Source organism: Pelodiscus sinensis, chromosome 12 (assembly GCF_052426305.1).
Source record: "Pelodiscus sinensis isolate ZL-2025 chromosome 12, ASM5242630v1, whole genome shotgun sequence".
NCBI lineage: Eukaryota > Metazoa > Chordata > Testudines > Trionychidae > Pelodiscus > Pelodiscus sinensis.
In genome coordinates, this window is record NC_143063.1 from 30,152,868 (window position 1) to 30,158,867 (window position 6,000).

Consider the following 6,000-nt stretch of genomic DNA (forward strand, 5'->3'; position numbering starts at 1 on the left):
AGTGGAGGCAGCTGCTCCTGGATTCTGGCAGGAGCTCTTTCCCCTCCCATGGTCAGCTGCAACTGAGCTGCTCCTCTGCCTTTTATACTGAGCCTGCAGTTGGCCCATGCCCAGCAGAGCTGTGGGGGAGGAGCCTTGTCAGCCCAACAGGCCTGGTTAACCCCTCTCCAGCCAGTGAGAGGTCGGTACTTCCCGTCACAGGCCCCCACGGTGGGTTTCAACCTCATTTTAATAAGATCACTTGGTGGGCCCTGGGGCTGAAACCAAAGCCTAAGCTCAAAACCAGAGAGGAAACTAAGGGGGAGAGGGGATATGATAGAGGTCTATAAAATCATGATTGATGTGGAAAAAGTAAATAAGGAAAAGTTATTTACTTATTCCCCTAATATAAAAATGAAATTAATAGGTAGCAGGTTTAAAACAAAAGGAAGTTTTCCTTCATTCAGTGCACAGTCAACCTGTGGAACGCCTTGCCAGAGGATGTTGTGAAGACCAGGAATTTAACAAGGTTCAAAAAAGAACTAGATTATTTTCGTGGAAGCTAGGTCCATCAATGGCTATTAGCTAGGATGGGTAGGAATGGTATCCCAAGCCTCTGTTTGTCAGATACGGGAAATGGATGACAGGAGAGGGATCATGTGATGATTACCTGCTAGATGGACCTTTGGTCTGACCCAGTGTTACTCTTCTTAAGTTCTTAACTGCTGAATAAAAAAGAATACTATCGTAAGGTAAGAATACACCATCTGCTTTTTCCCCAAACTCAGAACAGAAATATTTATTAAACACTTCTGCCTTTGCTGCATTATTCTTCGTAATTCTACCACTTCTGCCTAGGACTGGACCAACATCACTGTTAAGATTCTTTTTTCCCTAAATATACTTAGAAAACTCCTTCTTAGAATGCTTAAGGCAGTGTAGCCACATACCACTTTCCAGACAAGGCTGTGGAAAACTCCCAGAGTTGGCTCCAAGCACATCCACCCTCATTTGTAATAATTTTTTATTGGAGTGACTTGGGAATAAGCAGCCAGTAGATAAGAGGAAAAAATCCACAATTAAAAGATAAGGAACAACAGATATCAATAAAAGGTAAGTTTGCACAATGGAGATAGGTAAATAGCGGGGATCCCCAAAGGATCTGTGTGGCTCATTATAGCCATAAAATATCCAGAAAAGGGAATGAATAGCAAGGTGGCAAAATTTGCAGACAATAAAAATTACTCAAAATAATTAAAATCCAAAGCAGACTGCAAAGAGTTACTAAGGGATATTATGAAACTGGGGGATGTTGCATCAAAGTGGCAAATGAAATGCTGAGAAGCGCAAAATAATTCACATTGGAATACATAAACCCAACTGTACATACACAGGGCCGGATTAAGGGGGGGCTAGCCGGGCAGCTGCCCAGGGCGCCAACTCACGGGGGGCGCCTGATGGCAGTTGTAAGGGGCGCCATGCGCCCAGCTGCACAGTGCCCCTTAGAGCTGCAATCAGGCACCACGCGCCCGGGGTCAGGGCCGCGTGGCGCAGCGCCCCTTAGATCTGCCAGGGGGCGGAGCTGCACATGCACCGTGTACCAGGAGGCAGAGCTGCGCATGCATTGTGTGCCTGCTGCCCGGGGTGCAGGAATGGCTCAAGCCGACCCTGTACATATACCATGATGGTGTCCAAGTTAGCTGTTACTACTCAAGAATGAGATCTTGAAGTTCTCTGAAAATAGCTGCTCCACATATAGGAACAGTGAAAAAAGCTAACAGAAGACTAGGAAATGTTAGAAAAGGAACAGATAATACAACAGAAAATATCACAATGTCATTCTATAAATGTGTGATATGGCCACAACTTAAAGATTGCATACTGTTCTGGTCACTTCATCTTGAAAAAAAAAGTTCAGAAACGGCCAATAAAACTGATTAAAGTTAGAGAACAGCTTCCATATGAGAAGAGATTTAAAAAAATCTTAAGTATCACCCAATGAAGTTAAGAAGCAGCAAGTTTAAGACACACAAAAGGAAGTACTTCTCACAACATGCTCAGTCAACTTGTGGAACTCATTTCCATAGGATGTTGTGATGCCCTAAATAATATATAAATATATAATATAATTGGCTTTAAAAATCAGATAAGTTCATGGAGTGTAGATCTATCAAAAGCTAAGATGCTCAGGGATAAAACTAGATGGTCTGAGTATCCCTAGTGAATAAAAAACTATGACCAGATTCACCACTAATAAAGAAAATGTTCTATCAGGTGAGTCATCTTTAATAAAGGATCTATGTTATTATGCAGAATATTTAGAATCACAGTTCATTAAGATGACAAGGAAGAAGAAAAAAATATATATTTTAGATAATAGAACAAACTGAAGGGACCAAATATCTACAGATTGTGCTAAAGCAGTGTTTCTCAACCCTTTTTTTTTAATAAAGTATCCCTTTTAAAAAAATAATTATGAGTACTCTTACCGTTTTCAGACACACCATTTTTTTCTACCATTTGCAACACATTTGTTTAAACAACTTAATTGTAGCTGGGAGGGTGATGAAATTTTGGGGTATAAAAAGTACAAAAATAATAAAATGCTGTAAAACTTAAAGCAAAAATTCAGTTTTCTCCAAATTTCAGTTGTGTTGATGTACCCTCCCGGATGTCTCACGAGTACCCTTAGGGGTACTCGTACCACTGGTTAAGAAACACTGTGCTAGAGTCTTGAGAAAGAGAAGAGCTGATGACTGGAAAGAATTTCCTGTTGATTTCAGTGGGAGCAGGACTGGGCTGTGAAATAGGTATATCATTCCTGAGATCTACAGAAGGCAGCAACAGTGAAAAAGTCAAGAGCATTCAGAGCAACTTACAAACAAGTAGCTAAAGAGACAGAGGAAGTATATCAGCAGTTATCAATTACTCTGTTTCAGCCCCTTTGCCTTTGGGCTTGACCTCCTATTGTGATTATTTTCTCTTTCACAGTTAGTGTAGTGAGAAGATATACGGTGGAGTAATTGATATAGCATGCTATATACAGTCTTCTTGATGCATTCACAACCAGTATGCTTGGATAATTTTTATCACTCCTGAGCATTTCTGTTTTGCATATCCCTAGTTTCAATTTTACTGAAATCATTTTCTTTTTTATTGGCCTCCTATATCATTGGAGTATCTATGATTTCCCAAAGGTTAGATGATGAATGACAATACATCATCGGAAGACATAATACAGGCATTTACTGATTACAGGTTGAACCTCTGTGGTCCGGGACCACAGATGTTGTGGGAGTAGAGAGCCCCAGTGACAGAGGTTGCCAGTGGCTCAGAGCAGAGCCGTCAGGGCAGTGGAGCCCATGGTGCCCAAGAGCCCACAGCTGGAGGGGCAGGGAAGCTGGCGGGGGAAGGGAAGGCAGAGCTCCTAGGGAAGCAGAGCCCACAGCTGGAGCTCAGGTAGGGCTACCTCAAGGCTGGTGGGACGGGTGAGCCAGTGGGGCTGCTGCAGCTCATGGGAAAAGGAGGCTGGGGAAAGGTGCCCAGGTGGCTAGACTTCCCCCCCCCCCCCCCATACACACGGACTCCTGGTCTAGCAAACTCCTTTCTCTGGGACTGGTCAGGTCCCAAGGATGAACCAGGGAGGGCCAACCTGTCTAACAATTCGTACTTTTTCTTCTCTTGTCTGACAGTGAGTCTTGAGTGAGTGAGTTACTAACATGATCTTTCTGAACCACATATCAGACAAAAGGCCTAGGACTAATGTATCTTCTGAGAATTAAATTAAGAATTAAAAAAACCCATCTTCAGCTGTAATAAAGTATCCCCAATTCTGCAAATGATAATGCACAGGCGGGCTGACAGCCCATCAATAGTTCTATCGACTTCAGAAAAATCAGTGGGGGCCTGTGGAGACCCAGCATTCCATCCACAAGCTATCAGGCACAGACCACATCTACAGTGCAGCCTTTTGTCGGCAGAGACAATGCAAATGAAGCGCTCGTTAGCATTTGGCACGCTGTCATTTGCATATTCTCTGCCGATGCTTTTTGTGGAAGAGGTTTTTGCGAAAAAACAAGATGTGTAGACGGGGCTGTTTTGTGCAAAAAACCCCTTTTGCGCAAGATCCTGTGTACTTCCTTTTTTGAGGCATAAGGAATCTTGCACAAAGGGGTTTTTTTTGCACAAAATGCCCCATCGACACTGCTTGTTTTTGCGCAAAAACCTCTTCTGCAAAAAGCATCGGCAGAGAATATGCAAATGACAGCATGACAAATGCTAATGAGCACTTCATTTGCATTGTCTCTGCCAACAAAAGGCTGCAGTGTAAACGTAGCCCCAGAGCCTTTTAGTCATTTTGGTGGGTGTTGCCCTGTAATGCCTTCTAGCTCATCTCTCCTAAGAAATGGAAAAAGTCCAGCTTGCTGACATTCTCTACTATATATCTTAGAGAGTTTGTATGGCTGTCTTTCTGTCCACCCATGTGTCCATTTGTTCAGGAACTCCTCCTAAATGGGAAGAGCTAGGACCATCAAACCTGATATGCAGATTCCTCTTATCATATCTTGAAGCAAGGTCAGGGTTTGGTTTTGCACCAACAATGGGATGTGCATGGAATGCAGTGCTTTCACATCAAATGGAAAGGGAGAGGTGAGATAGCAGGGACAGTTTATACGCAGGAATGACCACAGGAAGGCAGCAAGTGCCTTAGCTCTGGGGAACAGCTGCTGAATGGCAGCCCTAGGCATGCTCACCATGCAGCACAGCCTCCACTATACCAGGCTGGTCCCGGGGAGAAGCTGGTGGGCGGCCTGTGCACCCCTCCGCCCTGGGCTGGCCTTGGGGAGAAGCCAGCAGCAGGGCCATGTGGCCCCTGCCGCCCTTGGCCAGACCCAGACTCAGACCCAGGCAAGCCTGGGTAAGTCTTTGAGTTAATACAAAACCACCAGAAAACGGACGGTTGAACCATCTCATTGAATACTCTATTATTGCACCACAACAATGTATTCAGTAAAGTTTACATAATAAAAACCAATTTGAATGTAAATACACTGTGGTTGGTGGCTTACCTGGAGGTTATCACAGGTGAGTGTGGGTGCAGTTGTGGTTGTCCTGGTTTTCCCTTGGGCAGAGTAGTAGGGGTAAGTGTTCACGCCATGCTGTCACATGTCATATTGGGGAAGAGCAGCATGAGTTTTTCATGGACAGGAAAGGCCTTTGTGTCCTGAGTCTTGGCGCATATACCACAATAATGCAACACGTATATTTGCCTCTGTCCCTTTGCCTCTCCTGCAGCAACTCTTCTCTCCACTCTTGGTCCTTCACCCTGGTGTTGGACATTCTGCCTTACAATTCCTGTGCTCACAGTCAGCAGCTACCTGGAGGATCTTGCAAAACATATCCTTGTGGATCCACTTCTGTTTTCATATGATCCAGGCCAGATGTTCAGCCGGCATGGAAGGGGCACCTCTTGTAGCCATCTCAACAGGGGCTGCTGATTCAAACAGATACAACTTTAGATTTATAGTCACAATGGAAAGTTGCCAGAGCCAACTTTAACAAGAAATGCTAATGGCACCTCTCCCCCTCCCCGGTGGGTTTGGAGTGTGGAGTGTACCCCATTAACCGTGAGGGGGGGTGGGGCTGTTTTTGGTTTTGTGGTTTTTTTGTTAGCTTCTCACCTGAGAGCAGGAGAGTAATGGAGGGTTTGGTTGTGTGTTGCCCCTGACTGATTTTTCTGTGGATCACTGGCCCCTGATCAAAAAAATGGTTTCTCACCCCTGCTTCAGATGCTGGGCCATCCTTGATCTGAATATAGGGAAAGAACAGTAAAACTGCCAATTTTTTCACAGGCAGTGGTGTTTTGGCTTATATCTCACTCTGGAGTATGACAAAGGCCCAGAGAACACAGCTGCTACTGGGTATCCCAAGGCTGCCAGACCCTTATGTCGCTAGCCTGTTTACTGCAGTGGTGCCAGCAGAACTCACCATAGAGTGGCATGGGAAAGCTTTCTGTCATGG